General features: G+C 45.2%; 1 pseudogene; it reads left to right on the top strand.

Annotated features, from left to right (window-relative positions):
• Positions 1-1,325: 1,325 nt before the first annotated feature.
• Positions 1,326-21,655, top strand: LOC141735662 (urea transporter 2-like; annotated as a pseudogene).
• The last annotated feature ends 6,239 nt before the right edge of the window (positions 21,656-27,894 follow it).

Below are 27,894 nucleotides of genomic sequence, written 5' to 3'. Positions count from 1 at the left end.
GTTTCATTTTAGTCAGCTGGACAAAGAAGTTGACCTGTTTTCTTTTTCCTCTCCTTATTTTTTGTTTTACTGGTCTATATCTTAAATCCATTCCTAAAACAAGCAAACCTTTTTTGTTTCCATTTGCAAAGGATTTAAAAAAAAAAAGTGAGAGAGACACAGATGCACAAAGCCAAAAAGAAACAGAGAATCCAAGTGGAGAGGTATGTGTTATTGGACAAGTGTTTAATTTATGGAACTTGGCCAGCAGAACAAGAGTTTGAATTGTACTTCAATAAGTGGAGCTCTTAGAATAAACATGGCTTGTAAAGTTGTTTTACCGTCTGCTTTGCCAAGCAGTCAACACCTCATGGAAACCTTTGAAAAACATTCTGCTTAGAAGCAATGTTTTTTATATTTCATATTTTCTCTATTTGTTTTCTCCTCTGGTTTTATAACTGAAACCATATGCAGGAAAACAGTATTTTTGTGTCTTAAAATATTTATCTGGTCTGATTACTTTTATTATTAAAAAAACAGTTCACATTTTGAAAATTCTTCAAGTATTAAGCACTTGGTTCAAACATTAATGTGTCCTTGTTTGATACCCCAGTCAGCTACAGATTTCCCGAACTACCTTGGGATAGTCACTTAGCTGAGATTCATCACCCCTCTCCCCATGTACATCCGGTGCAGCTGTGTGTATCCGAGTTGTCTGTCTCTCCCATTATAGACAGCAAACGCAACAGAGTTTAGGACATGATTCATCTGTGTAGGATGGGAGGGGATGAATCATGCTCTAGATCCATATATTGACCAGCTTTCACTGGAAGTCAAGGCAAGCTGCTCAGATATAAACACTTAAACTGGAGACACCCACAGTTAGCCACACAAGCCCCATCTTGGCCTCTCTGTGCCACTAAAGGGATGAGAAAGACCCCTCAGGAAGGAAATCCATCCCATCCCAAGAATGTCTGACCACCTGGGTGAATTGCCCAGAGATGAAACCAGTCTATGTTGACCATAGAAAGCGCCAAAACTATAAGCCTTTAAATGGCTAAAGGGAGTCAAGAGGAATCCCTCTCTACAAACATAATTCAGGAGACCCATGGTAAGGAAGGCGAACCCTCCTTCTCCACAGTTACACACGCTCATATGTATATACGTACAATCCATATACAAACAGTATCAGCACAACTTCTATACAAGACACTAGGACAATCCATTAAATAAACTATGGGGCTCTATTTGGCAGATTAGGAGATACTACTGCAACAGAGGGAAACGAAGAAGCAGTAGAGAGAAGTATCGCCTTGGAGCAAAGCAACGTATTGCATTAGATACTACACAGACTGGGAAAGGAAGATGCAGAAAGACTCTAAGACCACATCATAAAAGCCAAGTGTCTAAATAAGGATGTAAGAGTCATATTTAGCCCCATAAGTTAAACTATCCTGATTACTAACTATTGTGTGGTAGTTGTGTTTGTACAGATGACAGAGCTGCTCTGGAATGTGGCTTCATTTAATGCCTGATAGGAAACAAGTTTACTTGATCACTTTTTTCCTTTTGGGTGGATTTTTTTTTTTTTTACTTTAAAGGTCTGTGGCTAAGCGTTTCATACCTGCTCTCTACAATTGTGTTGCATTCAACCTCAGCGACTTTTCTGAAATCCTCTGCTTTGTTCATGTTCACTGTGTCATGGGTTGATTCCTGGTAGAGCTTTGCTTGGTAAAGTCATTACGACTCAGCCAAGCATTCATCCCAAAGTTTTGCCCTCTAACTGTACACTGTATCTCTTTCCTATTTCTTTATGGTTTCTTATGACGGCAACGTGCTTTTACAAACTGTTTCTTTTCAAGGCCCTTGTGAGGCCATATCCCTCGAAATCAATGCTTTTCTGATCACCTCTATGCTTTCATAGAGGAGGAAAAAGCAATTCCCTAGGCTTGGCTTCAGGTATCTTAGCATAAGGTTAAGCTCCCTACACAAACAGCAGCCCTGTAGAAAAGTTGGCTCAAGTGTTATGCATCACCCAGGTCATGCACCACCCCACTTCACAGCTCACTTGTGTTTTTTTTTCATGGGGCCACCATCTCACTGCAGGCTGCATGAAGGTGCTATGCTGTGAACATTTTCTCTAGTAAAAAGAAACCCAGTGCTTACTCTGGGAGGCTTAAAAATACAAGGCTCTGTGCTATCGGGATCCTGCACCTCAAAAGCATGCTACAACAGCTGTCTGTTTGGGAATGGGCAGGCACAGGTAGGTCTAGAGATGAGCCCTAACCACCAGGCATTACCCTCCAGTCTGATAAATGTTCATAAGAAGCAGGACAGCTCATTACCACACTGATGAATCAGTGTTTTCTGACAAAAGGCCCTTTTCTCAAGGAATTCCCCATCAGCCCTAGGTGTGCCATAAGTGAGTCAGGCTCTCATTAACCCTAATTAGCTAATTGTTCAAATGATTTCTCTATTATTCACAGAGCCTGTACCACTGAGCACAAGCCTATTGACTGACAGGTGCTCACTGCAAAGAAATTGTGTTTTTCCAGGGTGATGCTCCTGCAGGGATCACTGTGCCCATCACCACCCTCCAGGATCTTCTCTAGCTGTTGCAGTCCCTTGGGCTCCTCTGCTGTAAAGCCCCACAGTTCACCACTGTGGCAGTATAGAGAATTTCAGCATCCTAATATCTCTTTTTTGCACTACTATTTTCCCCCCAAAATTGGTAATTTTTCAGCCATCTCCTTCAGTCATATCCCAGGTTGCCTTCACATCTGAGGTGGGTGAGCGTGCTCCCTTCCAAGCAGAGATTTAGTTCCCTTCTGATCTGCAGGGAGACAGCAAACAGGAATCATATGAAGAGACTGTAATTTTTTTCTTATCCCCAGAGCTTTGATGCCCTTCTTGATGCAGATTAGAGGCCTGTTACAGATGGCTCAGTGATTTAAAGCACTAGCCTGGGACTCCAGATCCCACTTCCATAAACTTCAAAGTTGACCTTGACAAAATCTCTTAGGCTGGAATTTCTCTTGCCTGAAAATAGCCCTCTAAAAGCTCAGCAACCAGGCTCCCTCTGCAGCTGCTGGAAAGAGAAACACCCTTTTTTTCACATCTCAGATAGGTATGTAAGAAAAGGGACATGAATCACACTCTGGAGATACTATCCTCTCTCTGTATTGACTGCAAAGGGCTCTCACATGACTACTTTGCACTTAACCCCTAACAGTTAAATTATGTGAGCAAGGACAAGAAATTTAAAAATGTACAGGTCCCACGTCTAAATTGCAGAGAGAGTTGAGCAGTGCAGTCTTGCAAATACAGGCTTCAGAAGCTCTGCAGTGATGTTTCTGCTTTGTAAAACCCAACAGTAATTTTTCCTTGTGAGGTTTAAAATGAGCATGAGATTTTTCAGGTGCTATGAAGACACAGACACAACCACTCAGCATTTATTCTCCCTGCTGGTAACAGCTGCACTCAGTTGCTGGTGATGGATATTGTTCACAGCAAAGGGGCCACTAACCTTTCTTTACTGATGTGTCCCCCAAGACTTCAAGATCCTAAGAGATGCTCCAGTCTCCTTTATGTGGATCTACTGCAGCTATCTGAGCCCACCTCAACTCTTGAAACTCTTTAGAGAAGTCTTCTGGAAGAAACATGAGCAAACAAACAAAATAGGCAACGTTGAGTATCTCTGATATCAACCACACCTGCTAAATATGAATATTAAGCTCTGGAGGGAAAGCAACCTCTATGACAGCCAGGTGCTAGCCTGGCATTGTCTGGAGTCTCTCCTCTGCTTGTGCTGTTGACCTCAGACTCTGCGTCCCTCCCCAAAAACATTGGGTGTTTGAAGCACCCAGGTTAAGCTGTCAAAGAGAAGAAACAGGATCTTTCGAAGGGCAGTTCTGAGCTGAGATTCTGAAGGTGCCCAAAGCTACCTACCAGGAAGCCCAGGGCAATGACACATCTTACACAGCCCAGTGTTTATGGGATGAATTCAGGCACAAATACCTGGTTTTCCAGTAGCACGTGGCCTCTTCCTACCTCAGAGGGATGCAAATTCACAATATATGACTATAGCAAATTCCCTCAGCCTAGAGGACATGTAGGAGGAGAAAGGAGACTCCTGCTCAGTGTTCCCTACACCAATGTCCTCCTGGCTAGCCACAAGGAACTAGCCAAAAATGAGTCACCAAGGCTGCCTTAAACTGAAACCAGGGATTAGACTCAGCTTTTGGCCAGAATCAGCTTACAGATAGCAAAAAAAAGAAGAGGGACAATGAACCCACTCCCTCCCTCTTCTTTTGCCCCTTGCTTCTTCCTGCACTGAGTGTAGCTGGACAGAACCTAGGAACCTCCTTGCTCATGATCCCATGAGACACTCATGAGCAAGGTTTTTGGGGTGTCTGCTCCTTGCACAACCACATTTGTTGCTTTAGACCACTCGATATCTTCTATAATCCTCCATCCCCTTAGGGTCAAGCAAACTGAGTGCTGGTTAGGTTTAGTTTTTAACAGTTAAACACAACAACATTGCTTGCCCCTACATCCAGCCCCAGGCTGATGCTTATGCATGAAGGTCATCCCAAAGACTCTTGCTGCGGTAGGGACGAGCTGCCGGCAGAGACAGCCAAAGCACTAGACAACAAGTGCTGCACAATGCATTTTGCAGGGCTGCACCTAGTATTGTGCTGCCAGGGGTGAAGGGAAAACAGCTTTTGATGCTCAAGGACCTTCTTATTAGGGCATCCAGGGCCACAGAGGTTTTTACCATCCGTCTGTCAGTATTCCTCTCTGTAAAACAGCCTTCCCTCCAGCCAGGCATCCCTTCCCTGCCTGACCTGCTGCTACAGGCTTTAACACTGACAGCCAGCCTGTTTGAGCTACCAAAAAACAGGCTCCCACCTTGGTGGGATGGTGCCCATCTTCCACAAAACACAGGATAAGCACTTCACAACACAGTCCACTTTGGGGCAACACCTTGAAACCCAGCCACATTCCTCCAAAAGGATCAGAGCAAAACCACAAAGCAGCTGATGCCAGACTCCCTCAGAAAGCAGGGTGGCATTTTTGCAGATGTAACCTGCAGTGTAGCTCACTGGGGTGCCATGCAGTGTATTTTATTTTAAGGGTTTGTATCTTAAAGGACTTTTTAATGAACAGAGCCCTGCAACTGTAATTAGGAGTTTAATAAAGCCATAATCCTGCATGGATATTAATTTGCTATTTAAAGAGCACACAGCCCTGAACAAAGGTGCTTATCTTTGTCTAAAGCCACACATGGATGCCAATTTCTGTGCAATACTTTGATGCTACCCCAGTTTGTTCTTGATGGTCTATCAAGATGTGGAATGAGGAGCATGGAAAGGTCATAGATTTGCTTTGATATATGAAGGCACCAGCTAAAAACATCAAGAGGGATACAAGCTTCAGCCAGTCCTCCAATATTTTCTTTTCTCCCGCTGCCTGCTACTGTATTGGCAATTTGCATTGCTTCCCTCCAGCTCGTTGCTAGCCAAACATCAGCAGACTCCCTCCTTGATAGCTGCAACAGCATGCATGTACCACTCGGTTACTTGGCAAAGGTTATATCTCCTGTCCAACCAGCAGCTTGTCACACAGTGCATCAGGATCTGAAGTGAGGGTGGGATGCTGCAGGGTACCTATGTCACGTCCCTCTCTCCCCCTGCAGCTCTGTGCCACAGCTCCATGACAGCAGTGGGTCATTTTGTGGTCCTCATCCCCAAGAGAAAACACCACTGCCCTGGGGAGAAGCACACACCACTCTCAGCAGTGGTTCAGGCAGGTCCCTTCTCCATTAAACACCCCATCTTTGAAAAAGGTTATCACCATGGGCCTCTAAAGTACAGCAGAAAGTTGCCAGGGCACAACCCAAAAGGTTTTCTAACACATGGGCTTTGTTATTTACAGTTACCTCTTCTTACCACCCAAAAGAGATGGAACTTGGAGAGATCTTTGTGGTTGACTGTCCTGGTGAGAGGCATATGTACATGGAGCAGAAGCCAAGAACCCAGGACCTGCTGGGGAGAAACAGAAATCAGATCCACCAAGTTTTCAGGTATCTCACAGGAGAAATGAAAGAATATGGAGAGTGGATGAAAAGTAAGCAGAGGGATATGTTTGGGGCTCTCTGTCTAGGAATAGCTATCTGGGGACATCTATATGGCCCACAGTTCAGTGCTGGGGCATGAGATGAGGGGCCATTCCACCCCGAGGCAGAGCAGAGGCAGTGTGGTCTGCTGGTCTTTTAACCCAAATTATTTTATTATCAGGAAGGGGATCTCATTGCATCCTCTTGCCATTACCATGGCTGCAGGCATAATTCAGCATAGACAAAAGACATCTTTTACACTTAATCAGTTATGTGTCATTAGCATCACATTCCTTATAGCGGTACCCAGAATACTGGGGGATTGGGTACAGAATACCTCAGGGCTGGGGATTTGGTCTTGTTTGTAAGTGCTTTGAATCAGTGACCATCTCATCTGTGTGTGTGGGCTGATGAAGGAGACTTGACTCCTGATTGTGTGGGCAAAGACTCTTGTATTACCAGCCTTGGGGGAGCAATAAGCACTGTGGATGTTATGTTGCTATAAAATACAAAGCAAGTACTGATCTCAGAGGTTTATTGTCCAGATAGGTCATGAGCAGATGGTCCGCATTACCCAGAATTATTAGGGATTTAGGGCTTTGAGAGGCTATGTAAGACTGTGGGTCCTCTGTCAAAGCTAGGTTCGTTAGCAGTAGAACTCCAGCAACGGGAGAGAAATAAGAGACAGCCGTGTACACAGCCAGACTGTGCAGTGGCTATCGTTGGTGGAGGATGTGGGCTGAGATGCCTCCAGGCAGGGAGCTCAGCAGGCTGTCAGTGTGGTCTCCAGCCGCAGGGGATCATCTCTTCCTGCTTTCTCTTTACTCTAGTGGTCCATGCTTGGTAGACAGCTTTTCTTAATGTCCTGAAAAGTTTTGGCCACTGCCCACTGGTTATATTTGAATACTTATAGTTAATACTTGTGTCTAAAACCAAGAGCATTGCCAATATATCTCATAGCTCAACACCAAATATTAGTAATAATTATTCCAGAAAAGCCTGATTATTTTCTTCTAAGGAACTCATTCCTCCCTGGTTGTAACTGACTGGCTCCCCAACAACACACAGCCTGAGGGATGCTTGTGAAGCCATCCCTCAACTTGCACACCAGCCACTTGGGAGGGCTCTCCCAGTGATGCTGAAGAGATGCAGAGTGGTACCAGCCTTTCAAAGATCCTCTATTTAAGCTACTCTCATCAGAAAGCAAAACTTGAGAGTTGACTGTAAATACAATGCAGGGAAGTGGAAAAGGAGGGAGTGAGGAAGAGAGGAGTTTTTAGGAATAAGTCGTTGCCCAGATTCAAAAAGTAGTCTGGCACTTTATGCTGTGTCTAATTAACAATCTAAACTTATTGAATTAATGTTAAATATTTAAGAAGATGAAAGCTACATATACTCATTGCATGAAGATATTGTACATGTAAGCAGCCCCTCTTTCTCATTTATTCTCCTTATATCACATTTAATCACACACAGCAACACAGAAACAGTTACACCTCTCCCAAAAGCATGGCAGAAAAAGACCCTAAGTCAATTTGCAGTAGAAGAGCCAGCAGCAAAAAGTTATTGCAGTGCTACAAGACCCTCCTCTGCCCATGGAGATCATTAGCATGTACATAGACGTACATTAGCATGTACATTAGATCACTGTACATAGATGCCCTCAGAGAGAATGTCCACACACATCCCACCTCCCCCCCCGCACTCACCTGAGGTACCAGAGCTTGGTGCCTGCTTGCTCCATCCAGGTTCAATAGTCTTCCCTAAAGAGCAATGGCTCTTCATCCTTTGGAAATGTCTCTTTCCCCTGAGTACAGTCCAAGCTATAATAACTATTCTCTTCATTTAGGTTCTCCAGTTCCCAAAGTACTTTTTTAGACACCTTTGACAATTTGACCCCATCTCCTATATGCAGCATACCCCCATGTTCTGGGGCCCTGAAACAGCAAAGGTGTTTCCTTTTCACATTTCTCTACCTATATACAAAGTAGCTTCAGTGTTTGCCTAAGTCCATCTCTTTATACACTAAAAAGGGACTATCTCATCACTAAATTTATAGCAGAATCTTAAGAAATCTACAATGTAATAAAGACTATTCTTTCACCACCATAAATAAACCACTTTTTTATGAATCCCTCCACGAACTTTATAGCAGCGCCCAGTCCATCCCTATTAACTTTTTCAAGTATCAGATGCAAAACATACTCAGACAGTAATAAATCAGAGACTAGTTTTACAGTCCTGTTGATACATTGCCTCTGTTCTGAAGCAACTATAGAGATAAGTGTGCTTTGAGAGAGTCCTACTGAAATGATGCCTTATCACAGGTGCTTTTATTTGATCTCCTCCAGATAAGCCCCTAATGGTCCACCTGGTGGACTGGATCTTGTGAGGGACCTCTCAGGTGATGTTTGTCAACAACCCTCTCAATGGGCTGATCATTTTAGTGGGGCTCTTCATCCAGAGCTCCTGGTGGATGCTCACAGGCTGTACTGGAACGACCATGTCCACATTAACTGCACTGGCCCTCAGTCAGGGCAGGTAGGTGGTACCTCACATTTAGGCACTTAATAAAAATTGATCCTTATGGTATCAGGAACCCACTGATAGGTTATAGCCCCACATTTGAGTATGTTAGAGACAGCAAACTGGTTTTCCTTACAGATGGTTTGGAAGCAGTTAGGTGAGGACCTCTGGAGATAGATGATGAGGGAATTAAGGATGCTGATAAAGCCCCATCCAGGGAGTTGCCAAAGCAGCCAGCTCCACACATTAAGACTGCTGCTGTGAAGAGCAGGAGGAGGGCAATAGTCATAGGGGGTTCCATTCTGAGGGGAACTGAGGGTCCCATATGCAGGCCGGACCCTTCCTACAGGGAGGTCTGCTGCCTCCCTGGGGCCCATATTAAGGATATAGCCAGGAAGCTTCCTGGCCTGATATGGCCTTCAGATTATTACCCTCTTTTGATCTTACAGGCAGACAGTGAGGAGCTGGAGAGTAGAAGTCCGAGGGCAATGAAGAAAGATTTCAGGGCCTTGGGACGGCTTGTCAAGGGTTTGGGAGCACAAATTGTGTTCTCCTCTGCCCTTCCAGTTTTGGGGACTGATGAATGGGTAAACAAGAAAATCAGACAGATCAATACCTGGCTCCAAAACTGGTGCTACGAGCAGGGCTTTGGGTTCTGTGATCATAGTTTGATCTGCAGGACACCAGGGCTACTTGCTAAGAATGGGGAAACCCTATCCCAAAAGGGGACAAGGGTACTAGGCCAAGAGTTAGCAAGGCTCATGGACAGGGCTTTAAACTAGAAATGAAGGGGGAAGGGGATAAAACCAGGCCCACTAGTATTGAGCCTAGGGATAAAGGGCCAAGGATGGGGGTGAAATCGGTAGCCCAGCTCAAGTGCATCTACACGAATGCACGTAGCATGGGCAACAAATGGGATGAGCTGGAAGCCATTGTGCATCAGGACAGCTATCATGTAGTTGCCATCACGGAAACGTGGTGGGATGACTGTCGTGACTGGAATGCTGCGATGAATGGCTATAAGCCCTTCAGAAGGGACAGGCAAGGGAGGAGAGGCGGGGGTGTGGCTGTGTACATTAGGGAGTGTTTTGATTGGATAGAGCTAGATTCCAGTGATGATAAAGGTGAGTGTTTATGGGTAAGGATGAAGGGGAAGGCAAATAAGGGAGATGATCTTGTGCTGGGAGTATGCTAGAGACCACCCAACCAGGATGAGGAGACAGATGAAGTATTCTATAAGCGGCTGGCTGAAGTCTCGCAATCGCCAGCCCTTGTTCTGGTCTTCAACCTGCTGGGTATCTGCTGGAAATACAACACAGCAGAGAGCAGGCAGGCTAGGAGGTTCCTCGAGTGCATGGAGGATAACTTCCTGACACAACTGGTAGGCGAGCCTACCAGGGGAGGTGCCTCGCTAGACCTACTGTTTGCAAACAGTGAAGGACTAGTGGGAGATGTGGTGGTCGGAGGCCGTCTTGGGTTTAGTGATCGTGAAATGGTCAAGTTTTCAATTCGTAGTGATGTAAGGAGGGGGGTTAGCAAAACCTCCACCTTGGACTTCCGGAGGGCGGACTTTGGCTTGTTCAGGACACTGGTTGAGAGAGTCCCTTGGGAGACAGCCCTGAAGGGCAAAGGGGTCCAGGAAGGCTGGACGCTCTTCAAGAAGGAAATCTTAAAGGCCCAGGAGCAGGCTGTCCCCAAGTGTCATCATCGTTCAACAGTTTCCACATGCTCCCCTTCCACACACCAGTGCAATACAATATGGCACAGCTGGCTACCTTGCAAACATTTATTTCCATCACAGATCAGCCATTGCAGCTGGGCTGCATGACTATAACAGGATCTTGGTGGGACTGCTCATGGCTGTCTTCTCTGACAAAGGGAATTACTACTGGTGGCTTCTTCCTCCTGTGGCAATTATACCGATGGCCTGGTAAATGCCGCTTCTCCTTCTAGGGACAGTTCTCAGAGAATGAGGAGTCCTGCTATATACAGCTTAAACACATTGGAAGTCCCCTCTATGCCAGCAGCTACAGTCATGGTGGCACTGGAAAGAGGCATCCATTGGTGCACGGAGCTTGTGAGGCATGTTGGTAGGAGGTGGAGTGCACAGACAATACTGATTATAGCACATGGACAAAGCAGCCTCACTTCAATGCTCTGCAAAGGGCCCTCATCAGCAGGACACATTCAGGGTGGATGTCGTTGTGCCCAGCACCGCAATGGTTCTTCCTCATCCAGGTGCTGAACCAACTCGGTGCTCTCCCTCAGGCTGAATTCAATATTCCCCCTCTCTGATATGCAGCCAGTCATGGGCAAAATTAATTCCTCCAAGTAACTCTGAATGCCAGACAATGTCCTTTCAGGATTAAATTTACCATTTCTAAATATGGACAGCACTACAGAATCTATTTAACAGTCTTAACTGAAATTAATTCGAGTCACATTTTAATCACTGTTAGTGATAAGATGCAAGTCATTACTGCATTTCTCTGCTTTTAAGATCAGATTTTTTTTCATATTTCATTTCTTTAGTCACTCTTAGCAAAGGTCATTTTGTAACAACCTCTCAAAACCTAGGACGTGTTGCAAGAATGTTTAGTTTGTCTTGTCTGCTGGAATTCCTCGAGGCTTTTTATTCAAACTTTTCTTCATTCTTTTAGTTCACAAGACTCGAGGGTAGAGACGAAAGATATTAAAATTAGACATTTCAGTGAATTTTTTTAACTGACACTTTGAATTTCAGCTTTAGAAGTCAGCATTTCTTTAACTGTTTCTTTTTTTTTTACTGACAAGATGTATAACTGGCAGAAGCTTTGTGTTTCAGCACAGAAATTTAGGACACTGTTTTCACTGAAGTGTTGATTTTTTTCCTACAGCTACAAGCAATGAAATCTGTAAACTGCTCTGGGAACCAAATTTGTTATAAAAGAATAGACTTCATCTGAGATTATACAGTGAGAACAAAGCATTTTTTCCACTGATAGTATCTACACAACAGGACACAAGATGTTGCTTTTGAAATGCCAAAAGCTTAATGACTTTCTAGGACTCAAATGTAGCTTCTTTAAAAATTCAAGTCTTTAAAATCAATTTTTGTAAACTGTGCGATATCCACTGCTACTTGGAGGTTGACCATAAGAGCTGCTCATCTCACTTATATCAGGAAAGCTCAGTAGGAAGCAGCAGAACACAGTCTATTGCCATCAAGGACAGGACCTGGCCTTTCAGTCTCTTCCACAAGCTTTCTGGGCCCCATAAAAAAAACCAGATATTATCTTACCAATATGCTCTCACAAAGGCATTCATGCAGAACACTTACTTCAAGTGGAAATAAGGCAGTCTGGAAATGTCCAGAGGAAAGCAGATCTGGTGAAGTTTATAACCCCAGTTATACAGCCAAGAACTTTGGGAACAGTCATGCTATCTCAAGGTTTGCATGCTTTTTAGTGTTCAGTCTCAAAATATTTTGAGGGTCACCCCAAATACTTTACATCCTAAATATAGTCAACCATGTTTCTTAAGAAGGAAGCTCCATTTTCAGAAAATGCCATATGATTTTGGGTGGTACCTGGGCAGCACACAGTAACATCAGTCTCATTGACATAAGCAGGAACATCCATCAAGGTCTGGGTCAGAGCTGGCACAACACCTTTCTCAGCTCTGTTACAGTGGTGACTTTGTCTTACACTCTGTCAGGCTTCATATGTCCTAAGGACTACTCATTCCCCAAAAATAGTGTCTAACATAGTAAATCACAGAATGGTAGGAGTTGGAAGGGACCTCTGGAGATCATCTAGTCCAACCCCCCTGCCAGAGCAGGGTCACCTAGAGCAGGTTGCACAGGAACGCATCCAGGAGGGTTTTGAATGTCTCCAGAGAAGGAGACTCCACCACCTCTCTGGGCAGCCTGTTCCAGTGCTCTGCCACCCTCAAAGTAAAGAAGATCCTCCTCATGTTTAGGTGGAACTGCCTATGCTCAAGTTTGTGTGCCCATTACCTCTTGTCCTGTTGCCAGGCACCACTGAACAGAGCCTGGCCCCATCCTCCTGACACCCACCCTTTAAGTATTTATAAGTGTTGATAAGGTCCCCCCTCAGCTGTCTTTTTTCCAGACTGAAGAGACTCAAATCCCTCAGCCTTTCTTCATGAGAGAGGTGTTCCAGTCCCCTAATCATCTTGGTAGCCCTTTGCTGCACCCTCTCCAGCAGTTCCCTGTCCTTCTTGAACTGGATAGCCCAGAACTGGACACAGTACTCCAGGTGTGGCCTCACCAAGGCAGAGTAGAGGGGGAGGATGACCTCCCTCGACCTGCTGGCCACACTCTTCTTGATGCACCCCAGGATGCCATTGGCCTTTTTGGACACGGGGGCACATTGCTGCCTCATGGTCATCCTGGTGTCCACCAGGACTCCCAGGTCTCTTTCCACAGAGCTGCTCTCCGGCAGGTCAGCCCCCAACCTGTACTGGTGCATGGGGTTATTCCTCCCCAGGTGCAGCACCCTACACTTGCCCTTATTGAATTTCATAAGGTTTCTCTCCGCCCAACCCTCCAGCCTGTCTAGGTCTCTCTGTATGGCGGCACAGCCTTCTAGTGTAAAATATTTTACATCTTTCTTAATGGAAGATTTTCCATTCCCTTTGATCACCTCTTTGCTTTATTTCTCTTCTAGAACTCTCTTCTAGTATCTCTAGAATTCTCTTCTGGTATCCTTCAAACTATTTGACACACAAAAAGCAAATTACATAATTTCCAACTCCCTCTTGCCCCATCAATACAGGAGCTTTTTATACCATCTAGAGTTCTCCAGAGTTCTTCATGTAGCATTCCCAAAGTTCTGTTTCTTATTAGGTTTTTCTACAGAGTAAGAATCAAGATCACCTTTCTCCATCCATGCCTAAATGCTGTAAGGGATGCATTTCTTCATTGACTCCTTGAGCTCAGCATAGGTAGCAGAGCACTTACACACTAGCCAACTGTCCTGAGAGAAGGGTGAGGAGTTTATAGCATCCATGAATGGATGTGATAGTTGTTGCGAAAAGATGAACAGCATTCTGCAATTATTTTTCTGATGCAGGCTAATATATTAAGGTATTTGCTACCTGATGTTTCTAAAAGGAATGGTATTTGCTTACATTTACCAGAGCTTATGACCAAAGTGGTGGTCTGTTTCACCACTATAATTGTTATGAAAAAGTTATACTTGTTTCTCTTCTCCTTCTGTTCTCAGTCCAATCCTGTCCAGTGCTTTGGGATCCATCTTCAGTAAACAGGACCCTCCTGTTCTCACTTTGCCCTTCAATATTGCGGTGACTTTGTACTTGGCAGCCACAGGATGCTACAACCCCTTCTTCCCTACAGCCCTCATCAAGCCTGTAGCATCAGCTCCCAATATCACCTGGTCTGCAATCAATGTGCCACTGGTAAACTTCACTCCAACAAGTTCATGCTATTTCATTTAAAAGATGAGCTTGAAGACATTCAGCTTGGGATAACAATTTCACATGGGTCAGAATGGCTATATGATATGTACGGCCAGTAGCAATTCATAGAAATACTTGGCTTGGTTCAGTCCATAAAGGACAGTGCCATAAAAGCCCCAGGGAAAGTCCTGGCTGATCCAGCAGAAAGGCTGATTGACCCTAGGGGAAAAAAGCTGCTCGACCTCTCACCTCACCTAAAATTGGACTGTCCCAAAACAAGTCTTCAGTACTGTCAATACAGAAGCACATCTGGATATGCATGCCTGCTGTCCAGATGCATTTAAAAGAACATCAGCAAGACAGTTAGTGACAATGTGAAAAGACAGAAGAAACATCAGGATCTCAAAGGGACAGAAACCCATTTATACCCAGTCCCCTCAGGTCTAGTTCTAGCTCTAGAGGATTATCTTCACAAAGCAGCATAATATGCTTCATATAATATATAATCAACTCTAATCAACCTGGCCCGCAATAGTATTGTTGCCTAGTGTTCTGGTTTGGGGTGGAGCAGAGCCAACTTTCTGTTCAGTGGTTTTGCTTCTTGGCTAAGCCTCTTCTAACCCTCTAAAATTAACAGCATAATGTGCAGAAAACTGTTCATTCTCAGAGCAATAAAACCTATGTTTATAGTTAATGATAGGGAGTAGTGTATAGAGAGGCTCTTGCTTATATTTATTGCTGTGGTAACCAGGGTTAACTGACTTGGTTGTTTGCCCCATGGAGGGGTTGCACCTGTGGGAAGGAGCAGACAGGACAGGTGACCCAAAACTGACCAACAGGGGTATTCCATCCCATCTGCCCCATGCTCCGTATAAAAGCTGAGGGATCAAATGGTCCCCTCTCTTTCCTCAATGGCAGATGCCTGAGGAGGACTCTGTCTGTTTGTCTGCTGTTGATCCTGATCTGTGTGTTCCTGACTCCAGATCTGGGATCCAGTTCCCATCTGTTGCTGAGTCCAGTCTGGAACTTCCCCAGTGCCTGCTGGTGACATCATCCTGGGAGCTTGATATGGTTCTGGGAACTTGTTATGGTTTTGTATATATTGTATCTATTACGTTATTTCCTTTTTATTTTATTATTAATATGTTATTAAAGTAGTTTAGTTCCTTCTAAACTCATAAATCTCTCTTTCTCCCTCCTCTTCTTGAAGCGAGAGGTGGGGGAGAGCATCTGTCATCTCGTCATTGCCCAATCCAGCCCAAATCATGACACCTAGGAGGGTTACCATTTTTCTCCCTCACTAAAGTTACCTTAAAAAAAAAAAATCAAAAAAAAAAAAGCCCCAACCCTCATCCACCGTTTTATCATCCCAAAATAAATAAAAGTCCATCTTGGACTGATGAAGTTAAAACCAAACAGTGAACTAACTCTGGTTCGAAGGGCATGAGAGCCCACATTTACCCATCAGTCCTGCTCAGAGCCAGGGTTGCTTCCTTCCTTTCTAACAATTAGCTTGGACAAAACAACTGCTGTGTCCTTTTGAGTACAGAGATAAAATAACCTGCCCTTTTCTACTGGCTGCTGCAGCTCTTGCAGTCCATCCCAGTCAGTGCTGGTCAAGTGTATGGTTGTGAAAACCCCTGGACTGGAGGCCTCATCCTTGTTGCTTTACTTATCTCCTCCCCACTTATTTGTTTACATGCTGCAATTGGATTGACAGTGGGGATGTTTGCAGGTAAGAAATATTTACCAAAGTAACTTTTTAACTAGGGTATCTTGATGCTAGCCATTATATGACTCTGTCCAGACTTTAGAGTTGCATGGGCTTGGATGTACTTGGAACACCACTCCCATTTTTGAAACTGTCTCTAAAATTGGAAGGTCTTACTGAAGATCACACAGCATGGTGAAGGCAAGAACAAAAGCAGATTTTCTTTACACTTTGAATTTGTTATTAGATTTGTAACTAAGGCAGGTTGGTTGTTCCACCTTGTTTAACCTTCCTGCTATTGGGTGTAACAAATCCCATGGAGATGATGATAAAGAAACCTAGAGGAATAGCTTCACAACTGATCTCTTGCCACCAAAAGTGTTTTAAATTGCCACCACATGCAGATGTCTACCTCAGAGCTGATCAGTTAATGAAAAGAAACAGACTTTTCTGGTATGCAGTTCATTCTATCCTGCTGCAGATTTGTAAAAATAGCTAAATGAATGCCACTCAAAATGGCCTGTCTCTCCACTAACCAGAGAAACAATCTTAAATTCAGAGATGGATCTGACCCTTGAAGTTAGACAAGATTAATGCCACTTATGTGATGAATTTTAATAAAAAAATATGATGGAATAAGTGTAGTTTGAGGGAACATTTGGCAAGTTCTGTACAGGTCTGATATTTAATCTAGAAGAAAAAGGTCAGGGGAAAGTATCTGGGGATAAGCATGGCAATGAAACAGAAGACAAATGAAGACATTATAGTAGGTGTTGCGGTTTAGGCCGGATTGGCCAATAACAGATGACAGATGCTCTCCCCAACCTCTCGCTCCAAGGAGAGGAGGGAGAGAGATAGAGAGATTTACGAGTCTAGAAGGAACTAAATTACTTTAATAACATATTAATAATAAAATAAAAAGGAAATAATGAAATAGATACAGTATATACAAAACCATATCAAGCTCCCAGGATGATGTCACCAGCAGGCACTGGGGAAGTCCCAGACTGAACTCAGTGACAGGTGGGAACTCGATTCCACAGCTGGAGTCAGGAACCCATGGATCAGGATCAAAGGCAGATGGACAGACATGGTCCTCCTCAGACGTCAGCCACTGAAGAAAAGAGGGCTGACCCTTTGATCCCTCAGCTTTTGTACTGAGCATGGGGCAGATGGGATGGAATACCCCTGTTGGTCAGTTTTGGGTCACCTGTCCTGTCTGCTCCTCCCTACAGGTGGGACCCTTCTACACTTTTCCGTTTCCGACCCTCCAACGGGGAAAACAACAAAGTTAGCTGACCTTGGTTGTTATAGCAATAAGTATAAGCAAGAGCCTCTCTGCAATACCATTCCTTGTCATTAACTATAAACATAGGTCTTATCACTCTGAGAACAAACAGTTTTCAGCACAATATGCTGTTAATTTCAGAGAGTGAGAAGAGGCCTAGCTAAGAAGTAAAATTACTGAACAGAAAGTTGTTTCTGTTCTACCTCAAACCAGAATAGCAGGAAATGTATTACTCTTAAGAATGACATGAAGGTGGCCTGTGTACTACATATTGTGCTCTTCCTTTTACTGGTACTCCTGAAGCCCCTGAGAAATCCTGCAGAAGTACTTGTGAGGTCAGGTTTGGGGCAGACCCTAAGATCCCAACCCAGTGGAGAATTTCCACAGAAATGATGGAGTGACCACATCTAGTATCTAGACCACATCTAGCAAAGGTCACTAGGAAGAGACAGAAAACCCTGCTTACTCTCACAAAAGATGCTCAGCTGTGCCTCTGATACTCAAGATCAGGGTACGTCTGAGGTTTAAACAGTACATGTGAGCACAGATTTTTGCAAGAAAGTCACACAGGTGAGAAGGTCCTCCTGCACTCTGGCTAGATCCTCCATCTGGTCATCTGGGGGACTAACTACAACATACTCAGTGCATATGCAGAAAGTTTTGCCTGAAAGAAACCCTTGAGACTGGGCCAAATTCCAAACCTAGGGACATTATCAGAGCTCCAAAATAATGAGCTTCATTTGATTTCATCCTTTTTCTGTATATGCATTTTATGCAAGTGTGAGTACGGTTAAATTTCTCAAGATGTCATAGGGAAGAAACGATGGATTCCCAGCAAGTGACAGGTTCTCCTGCAGATACCTCGCATACCTGACCTGACAGCCTTGCCTTCTGTCTTGCAGCACTGAGCATTGCATCACCATTTGACAGCATCTACCTTGGCTTACACAATTACAACTGCGCACTCACGTGCATTGCGATTGGGGGCATGTTCTATGCCCTGACCTGGCACACTCATTTGCTGTCACTTGCCTGTGATATGTATCTTTTACATAAAGGGAAGACAAAAATTTATGCAGCCAGGCAGTCTATGGGTAGTACAGGTTTAGAGTCAAATACTGCTCTGCTGCAAACTAGGTCCTATGCAAGAGCTATTTCTGTGATGGCATAGGAGTTGAGATTGGATGTGCAAGCTGCAAGTGCAGAGAGAAGGGCCTAAAAACATCTAGAAAGGGTGGAAGTACTGTTTGTGAAAGGAGCACAAGCTATGCTGTGAGCAGAAGTTTAACAAATTAGCAACTCTACAGATTCATAGAGGCAGCCTTTTCATAACTATACGTATCATTAGAAGAAGTGAATAGGAATATATATAAAAAAAATATATTTTATATATATAATAAGAAGAGAGCTGTTGCACACAGTCAGTTTAAAATCCAACTACTCAAAGACCCCATCTCCAACAGCAGCCAAAACCAGACTCTATGGGAAGAGCTTAAGAACAGCGTAGCATATATAAAATTCCCATGAAGATTCACTCAGCCTCCAACCATTTGCATTTCAGTAGTTTCCTGTCCTGAGCACAGCTTCTGGATTGCTCAGTAGCTTTCCCTTCCTTGACTTTGTCCTTGAGTGCCTTATCTCAAGAGAGAAGATAGAGTTCAGGATCAAGGGCAGCATGCACAAAACAACAAGAAGTAAAATTACAACCCTGGATTTCAGGAGGGCTGACTTTGACCTCTTCAAGAAACTGCTTGGAGAGATCCCGTGGGCTAGGGCTCTGGAAGGCAGGGGGGCTCAAGAGAGCTGGTTGGAATTCAAATAGCACTTTCTCCAAGCTCAGGATCGGTGCATCCCTAAGTGCAAGAAATCGGCCAAAGGATGCAGGAGACCTGCATGGTTGAGCAGGGAGCTTCTGAAAAAGCTCAAGTGGAAGAAGAAGGGAGTTTACAGCATGTGGAAGAAGGGACTGACCACTTGGGAAGATTACAGGAACGCTGTCAGAGCATGCAGGGATGAAACAAGGAAAGCCAAGGCCTCCTTGGAATTAAACCTGGCAAGGGATGTCAAGCTCAACTTCTTCAAGCATATCAGAGGCAAAAGGAAAACTAGAGAAAATGTGGGCCTGCTGTTGAGTGAGACAGGAGCCATGGTGACAGAGGATGGGGAGAAGGCGGAGTTACTGAATGCTGCCTTTGCTTCAGTCTTTACTGCTCAGGCCAGGCCTCAGGAGTCCCAGACTTTGGAGAAAGTAACAGGGAAAGTCTGGACAAAGGAAGACTTCCCCTTGGTTGAGGAGGATTAAGTTAGAGATCAATTAAGTAAACTGGATATCCACAAGTCCACGGGTCCCAATGGGATGCACCCGAGAGTGCTGAGGGAGCTGGCGGATGACTCTCCATCATCTTTGAAAGGTCCTGGAGAACAGGTGAGGTGCCTGAGGACTGGAGGAAAGCCAATGTCACTCCAGTATTCAAAAAGGGCAAGAAGGAGGACCCAGGAAACTGCAGGCCGGTCAGCCTCACCTCCATCCCTGGAAAGATGATGGAACAGCTCGTTCTGGGCATCATCTCAAGGCATGTGGAGGAAAAGAAAGCTATTGGAAATAGTCAACACGGATTCACCAAGGGGAAATCATGTCTGATTAACCTGATGGACTTCTACAATGGCATGACTGGATGGAGAGATGAGGGGAGGGCGGTAGATGTGGTCTACCTTGACTTCAGCAAGGCTTTTTTGCCCCTGTCTCCCACAGCATCCTCATAGGGAAGCTTAGGAATAGTGGGCTAGATGAATGGACAGTGGGGTGGATAGATAACTGGTTGAAAGACAGAGCTCAGAGGGTCGTGATTAGGGGCACAGAGTCTAGTTGGAGGTCAGTGATGAGTGGTGTTCCCCAGGGGTCAGTACTGGGTCCAGTCCTCTTCAATATATTCATCAATGACCTGGATGAGGGGATGGAGTGCACCCTCAGCAAGTTTGCTGATGACACAAAGCTGGGTGGGGTGGCCGACACACCGGAAGGCTGTGCCGCCATACAGAGAGACCTGGACAGGCTAGAGAGTTGGGTGGAGAGAAACCTTATGAAATTCAATAAGGGCAAGTAGGCACCTGGGGAGGAATAACCCCATGCACCAGTACAGGTTGGGGGCTGACCTGCTGGAGAGCAGCTCTGTGGAAAGAGACCTGGGAGTCCTGGTGGACACCAGGATGACCATGAGGCAGCAAGGTGCCCTCATGGCCAAGAAGGCCAATGGCATCCTGGGGTGCATCAAGAAGAGTGTGGCCAGCAGGTCGAGGGAGGTCATCCTCCCCCTCTACTCTGCCCTGGTGAGGCTGCATCTGGAGTACTGTGTCCAGTTCTGGGCTATCCAGTTCAAGAAGGACAGGGAACTGCAGGAGAGGGTGCAGCAAAGGGTTACCAAGATGATCAGGGGACTGGAACACCTCTCTTATGAAGAAAGGCTGAGGGATTTGGGTCTCTTCAGTCTGGAAAAAAGGCGGCTGAGGGGAGACCTTATCAACGCTTATAAATACTTAAAGGGTGGGTGTCAGGAGGATGGGGCCAGGCTCTTTTCAGTGGTGCCTGGGGACAGGACGAGAGGTAATGGGCACACAAACTTGAGCATAGGCAGTTCCACCTAAACATGAGGAGGATCTTCTTTACTTTGAGGGTGTCAGAGCACTGGAACAGGCTGCCCAGAGAGGTGGTGGAGTCTCCATCTCTGGAGACATTCAAAACCCTCCTGGATGCGTTCCTGTGCAACCTGCTCTAGGTGACCCTGCTCTGGCAGGGGGGTTGGACTAGATGATCTCCAGAGGTCCCTTCCAACTCCTACCGTTCTGTGATTCTGTGATCTCCTGCTTTGCCACCTCTGACATCCTGGGGCCAGGAGACCCATTGCTAACTGCTTGTGGTTTGAAGCCACAGGACAGACACTTGGTAGAGAGTTTCTATAATCCCCTGCTGCACACAGGTCAAGTCGTGCCAATTGATAAAAGAAATACCACCAGCATCTACTCTTGACAAAACCACGTTCTTCGTTCACCATCCATCTCTACAGAGCAGATAGGACCCAATGTAATCCATACAGCCAGATCATCATTGGGGCATTTTAACTAATTGTTGAATTATAACATTAATCTTCACATCAGGTAGCTGGGAGGATATTTTACCGTGCATTTGGACAATAATACTATTTCTGATAATTTCTTTGGAGAGATGAACAATATTTTCTTCATCTTGAGCTGTCTTTGGTCATCTTTTCTCAGCATTATTTTGTTCCTACTCCGGAGCAGCTCTTGCTAATGCCCTGTCTGTAGTAAGTTGGGGTTGGGGGGGATTTATGGGGGGTTTTGTTTGTTTGTTTTAACTGTATTTTGATTTTTTATGATATAATGTTAAGAAAATGCCTCAAAATTCTCTGTGACAGTTTTGACAGCATTGAAAAGAGAATGCTGCAGCCAATGTCAGGTCTTGTACAGATTCTCTGTCAGTTGAATTCTCTGACAGATGAATTCTGCACTTGCAGATTCTGATAATAAGATTTCAAAGACCTTTGGAGCATGTCATCCACAGCAGGACTGTGCATGTATATGTGAATTCCAGCAGTAGTGAGAGGTTTGAGATGCAACACTTAGTTGCAGGCAATATTTTTGAACAATTCTCAATGGTCTAAATTTTTCCTTGCTTCTTCTGAGATCTTTCTCCCACACTACCCACAGATATTATTTAATTTTGATCTGGATATGAGAATTAAAATGAGGGGGATACTGTTCTCTTAAATACGAAATCATCATATCTGGACAGATCAAGAAAGGTGAAGCCAGAAATGCCAGGCTTTGCTGCTTCTTTAAGATTTGAGAGTTTAAAGCAAACCAATATTTTAATAAAATTGATTTAGTAACTTAAAAGAAAAAAATTTAGAACTAGCAGCTTCATGCATTAAATATATTCATCTGGCATCCACTCAGTACCGTGTAGGTCCCTGCAGATGGGTTGCTTTGTTAAGAACACCTGCTTTTGGGATGCCTCATAAAAAAAGAATATTTACTTTTTCTCCTTGTGATCTTGATTTTGGCAGACCCCAGGTCAGGTCAAGAGGTAGGGTCATAGAGCAGGACTGAGGGTTGGATGCAATGCCAGTAACATGGGCATTGAGGACAGTCAATATCTCAGTACATGACATTTTATGGGACAGTGAGGGTAGGATTCAGCTCATTTATTAGAGAATTTAAATGTCTACGTGTGAGCTGGGTGTCTTGGTTTTCATTACAGTCAGCAGAGCTCTGAAGCCTGATTCAGTTGCTTCAATGTTGGTGCTAAGTCCCATTCTGGCGAACAGCTGCATCTCCAAAAGGACTGAGGTTTCCAATGTGGGATGCCTTACATAGCCCTGTACATTTCAGATAAAATGGATACCTCTGTGTGAGAAGCTGAATTGACATTTGGTAGCAGAGGAGCTTCCCAGACCTCCAGTGACCAGCAGGAATCTAGCTCACGTGTAGCCTCCATGCAGGTTCCTGCATCTGGGCATCCTCTGGATCCGAATGGGGGATGCTGTATGGGGGGATTCAGGAATCATAGAATCATAAAATGTTTTGGGTTGGCAGAGGGGTTGGACTAGATGATCTCCAGAGGTCCCTTCCAACCCCTACCATTCTGTGATTCTGTGATTTCCTGTGCTGGACACCATGGCCACCTCTACACTAGTGAACTGAATGGTGCCAGATGACAACTCATTAACATGGTGAACCACCAGAACTGTCCTTGGTATGTGTTGCCTTGTCCAACTAGCTCACTTCCAAACAATTCTTCAGTCCCACTAGCAGCAATGTTTTAAACAAATATCTTGAAAAATCTGCAGCGGAAAGAGATGAGCTGTTTGCTACCCAGCACTCCAGCATTCAGAGCATCCACATACAGGAAGAGAGTCTAAATCTCTGCCTAAACTTGACACCTAATTTCCATGACAGTGTCAAGCTTTTTTTACACCCTACTCTAGCCATAAACCATTTACAACCAACTCTTCACAAACTCCTGCCCCACTCCTATCCTAGTGGGTTTCCAGATAGCAGTTTTGCACTCTTGCAGCTGCATGAACTGAGAAGATGACTCCTGGGAGCAGGTCAGACTGGATAGAAAGGACAGTGGGTCTCCAGAGCAGGTGGGCAGGGGAGGGAAGTGATGTGTGTGCATTAGGGAAACCGTTTATTTTGTGAGTGTACATCAGCAGCAGTATCCAGAGCCTTACATAAGCTCAGAGCACAGGTAGTTTTGACTATGCCAGGACCAGGAACTGCTGTTTATGAGCCCTCTAAAAATTGTCATCTGAATATTTGCTTTGATTTCCATAACTGCACATGTGCCAGACACATACCATGAGAGGGAGCCAGACAACGGAACCGTATAGCTCTCCTCTCCAGCCATCCCTATAGCCACTAGCTAAAGGAAATGCCATCCAGTTGTCACACAGAGGAATGTCAAATAGCAGCTTTCTCTAGAGAATTTTTACAGGCCAAAATGAAGGGACAGAAGCTGCCCACACCAGCTTGGCTTTTGGTCCACTCTGTATAAACCCAAAACTACTTCCGTCAGCAAACAAGTGCAAGATTGTTACAGGCCCCTTGGTGCTCTGTGCTGAAACAGGTTTTTCCACTCTGCATTTGCTCATAAAAACAAGACAACAAAAAGCAACGTGGCCACGGATGCCAACAGGCACAGACTTGCAGATGTTGTTCCTCCAGGCTGGGACAGCTCAGCCTCCTCAGCCAGCACATGGGCTGAGCATCACTCTCCCTCAGCACACCATGTGGTTATCTATCTCCCCCTCCAGCCATACCTCCATTTCCATTGCTGTCTCTCCATGCCACTCCAGGGAAACCACAGACTGGGAAAAAATCTGGAAGCGAAATAGTGGATTCAGTCATAGTCAGCCTTACAGCAGGAGGCTAGACCAGGTGACAGAGATCCCTTACCCTACGGTCCTAAGTCACTGGAGCAGTTTTGCAGCATCATTTGGTTTTGACATCTCCCATAACATCCTCATAGACAAGTTAATGAAGTATGGGCTAGATAAGTGGACAGTGAGGTGGATTGAAAACTAGCTGAATGGAAGGGCCCAGAGGGTTGTAATCAGTGGCACAAAGTCCAACCAGAGGCCAGTCACTAGTGGTACAACCCAGGGGTAATACATACTGCGGCCAAAACTGTTTAACATCTTAATTAATGATCTAGGTGATGGGGTAGAGTGCACCCTCAGCAAATTTGAGGAAGATACAAAACTAGGAGTGGTTGATATACCAGAGGATATGCCATCCACAGGGTCCTCAACAGTCTGGAAAAATGGGCTGACAAGAACCTCTTGAAGTTCAACAAGGAGACGTGCAAAGTCCTACACCTGGGGAGGAACAATTCCGTGCACCAGTAAATGCTGGGGGCCACCCAGCTGGCAGAAAAGGCCCTGGGGGTCCTGGTGGACACCAAGTTGACCATGATCCAGCAATGTGCCCTTGCAGCAAAGAAGACCAACAGCCTCCTGGGCTGCATTAGGAGGAACATTGCCAGCAGGTCAAGGGAGGTGATCCTTTATTTCCTTACCCTTTACTATGCACTGGTGAGACACATCTGGGATACCGTGTCCAGTTTTGGGCTCCCCAGTACAGGGGAAATGAGGACATACTGAGCGAGACCAGTAAAGGGACACAAAGATGATTAAAGGATTAGAGCATCTGTCATACGAGGAGAGGATGAGAGAGCTGGGACTGTTCAGCCTGGAGAAGTGAAGGCTCAGGCATATCTTATCAATGTGTACAAATACCTGATGGGGAGAGCAAAGAAGGCAGAGCCAGACTCTTCTCAGTGGTGCCCAGTGTCAGGAGCTCAGCTCCTGGGAGTGATTTCCCCACCAATGAGGGATGGCAAGATCCCCACAAACATTGGGGTTTGGACTAGATGATGGTTGGACTAGATGATCTGAAAGGTCCCTTCCAACCTAGGCAATTCTATGATTCTATGATTGGCTACGTTTCACACATCCAAAGCCCAACCTAGCAAAGGCAGAGCAGGACTTGAGTTTTGGCAATCTGCAGTGCTCCATACATGGATTTACATCAGTTTAAAGCATCTGCTGGAGTTCAAGAGCTGACGCAGCTCCCTGTGCAGACCTAATCCCTGCAGTGCAACCTGAGCCAAGGAGCACAGCCAAAAACAGCAGTACAATGTCAATCTGCTACCAAGTGGTTTTCAATGCACCTCTTGAAGGCCACTGAGTCTTGAGAGGGGTGTGGAGATAGAGCCTGTGAAGCTGGATTAGGGCCATAAGAGTCTTTCCTGGCAGAGCTGACAAGTTAAAGCACTGTACCCAGCTAACACAGCTAGACAGCTCCTGCTTGGCAAGCTAACACAGTCAGGGATAATTCAGGCATTTCTCTGGGACAACTCAGGTACTAAGTCTGGTTGCGATCCAACCACCAACCCCTCTTCTGACCATGTCAACCATTGGGCTCAGTCCAAGGAGCATTCTCAGAACCACCTTCCCACAGAGCACAGCAGGCAGAAGAAATGCATCAGCCAGCTTCACCAGCAGAGTGCTGATGAGTTAAACAATGGATTCAGCTCTCCTAAATGATGCAGGATTTAGGTGCCAGGCACCAACCCCAGCTGCCTTGTCCTCAGCACCAAGCGGTCTTCACACATCCCTAAAATCAAGAGGTAACTTGCTAATCACCTCTGTCACCAGCATGCACATCATTACATGGTTACCCAGAGCACAGGAGTAGCTACCTATGCCTTTGAGTGCTCAGCACTGGAGGTTAGCAGTGGGCACTTAACTTGGCATGGACTGAGTTACACCTGGGAGGTTTTCGACCATTCTCGCTCTTCTGCACCAATCCTATAGGGAATCTCAGTCCTCAGGCAACCAGGAGTGCTTTGGCTGGCTAAAGCATGCAGCCGTGGGCAGGTGTTCCTGCACCTGACCCCAGTACCCAATCTGAGATCTGGCCCAGACCTTTTCGGAAGGTAATTGCTGGAAATTTAGGGATTCTCTAAGGCAATTGCTGCAGTAGTGAAACCCTCCCCATGGTTGGCTGCACCTATGATCCAGTGAACCCGTCACATGGCAGTGGAGAACATCACTCCTCTGCCTTTAGTTCACAGAGCAGGCTGTGAACCCCAGGGACCTCATTTGCACGTAGGTATCAGCAGACTGTGATCGTGTTACTTATTAACCAGCTCTTTGATAAGCAAAACAAAGCATCGTTCCAAGACATCCATCACAGACCTGCAATCCGGTGGCTTTTTTGTGAATCCCTTCCAACATGTCAACAACCTCTTTAAAGCACCAGAACTGGACAGGGCAGTCCTGAATCTGGTTCCCTGGAGGAAAGAGCCACCCAACTACTCCACAGATGGAGGCAGCACAGCCTGACAGTGAATCCTGCCTGCCCCCTGTGCTGCATCCCTTTCACAGAGAGCAGAAAAGATGCTGTTTTAAATGACTTGAAGCCAGGCCTGAGCATCCCTGAAACATGGGAGATGTGAAGTCTAAAACTCTATTCAATCAGATTCCCTATGAGGATCTCCCATCCAAATTACCCAATGCATTTCCCTGCTCTTGAGATGCAAGGATTCATTTTACCAGTGAAAAAACAAAGACAGCCCAAGGAGAAATTAACAGTAAAGGGACAAAAATTTACTGCACTGGAGTGAAACAGCTTCCCCTGCAAAATTTCATGTAACATGTAATACTGGGTGCAAATTCAGTGGATGGCAGTTTCTGGCTCACTCACAATGGCTGGTGCCTGTTTGATTAGAGCAAGCCTTGCTCATGCAGCAATGCTAAGTTGACAACCTCTATCAGATACTTTGCTCTTGGGGCTGGGGGGGAGTCCAGTCTCCTGTTAAAAACATCTCCATCAAATGAGAGGCACCCTGGGAATGAACATAGTGAGAATAACATCACTCCAGCTCACGTAGATGCTGAGGCTGTTTCCACGGGGCTGGAGGAAGCAAAGCCATAAAGCTAGATGGGTTCTGGTTCAACAACAAACCATTTGCTCCAGCACTTAGGTGAAGTTGCAGGGTTGCTTCTCTAAACCATCACTCTAAAAAGGTCCTAAAGTGAATTAAACCAAAACATGGTTTAAATTAACCTAACAGGTTCCTTAAGTTTGCTAGCTTTTTCTCTGCCCTTTCTCCTATAATTCATTCGCTCAAGACTTCCCTCTCCAGCCTCTTCTCTGCCTTTCATAGCGATTTCACAGACTTATAAACCTCTCAAATATGCCACACTTCTGATATTCCAGATTCCTCCAGCAAGCCAGGGAGGGCAGCTTAAAAAAAAAGAAGAAGGAAAACTACCCCTTAAATTTCTCAAATAACTGATAAAAAGCAATTAAACAACAGAAAGTCACCAAGTCCTTCGCTCCGGTGTGCTAACAGAATAGTGCCTTCCAAAACTACCCAGAAACAGGAAAACTCTACTGGCTGCTGAATGCAATGCACTGTGATGCACACTCCTGGCTCAGTATTTAGAGAGGGAAGGATGCTGAGCTGTCTTGAATGAGGAGGAGAACGCTGGAGAGGTCGAGTTCAGGTATACCGAGAGTCTGCTTTGAAGCCTTGAGTCCTTTTAAACTGGTGGAGGAGGAGAAAGGATAGAGTTAAAGGAGAGTTAGTTAAAAAACAAAACCAAACAAAAACAGCAGGGAAAAGGACATTTGAAGAGGCTGTTGGCAAGAGACCAAGGACAGAGCAAGAGGAAAGATGGAGAATTCAAGAGGGAACCTTCTTGACATTTGCTTGGAGTTCACCAAGTGGGAGGAGAAACAAACTAATTAGTAATATCAGGA

The sequence above is a fragment of the Larus michahellis genome, chromosome W (assembly GCF_964199755.1).
Source record: "Larus michahellis chromosome W, bLarMic1.1, whole genome shotgun sequence".
Taxonomy (NCBI): Eukaryota; Metazoa; Chordata; class Aves; order Charadriiformes; family Laridae; genus Larus; species Larus michahellis.
Note: the sequence above shows the minus strand (reverse complement) of the source record. Positions and strands in the feature narration are given on the sequence as shown.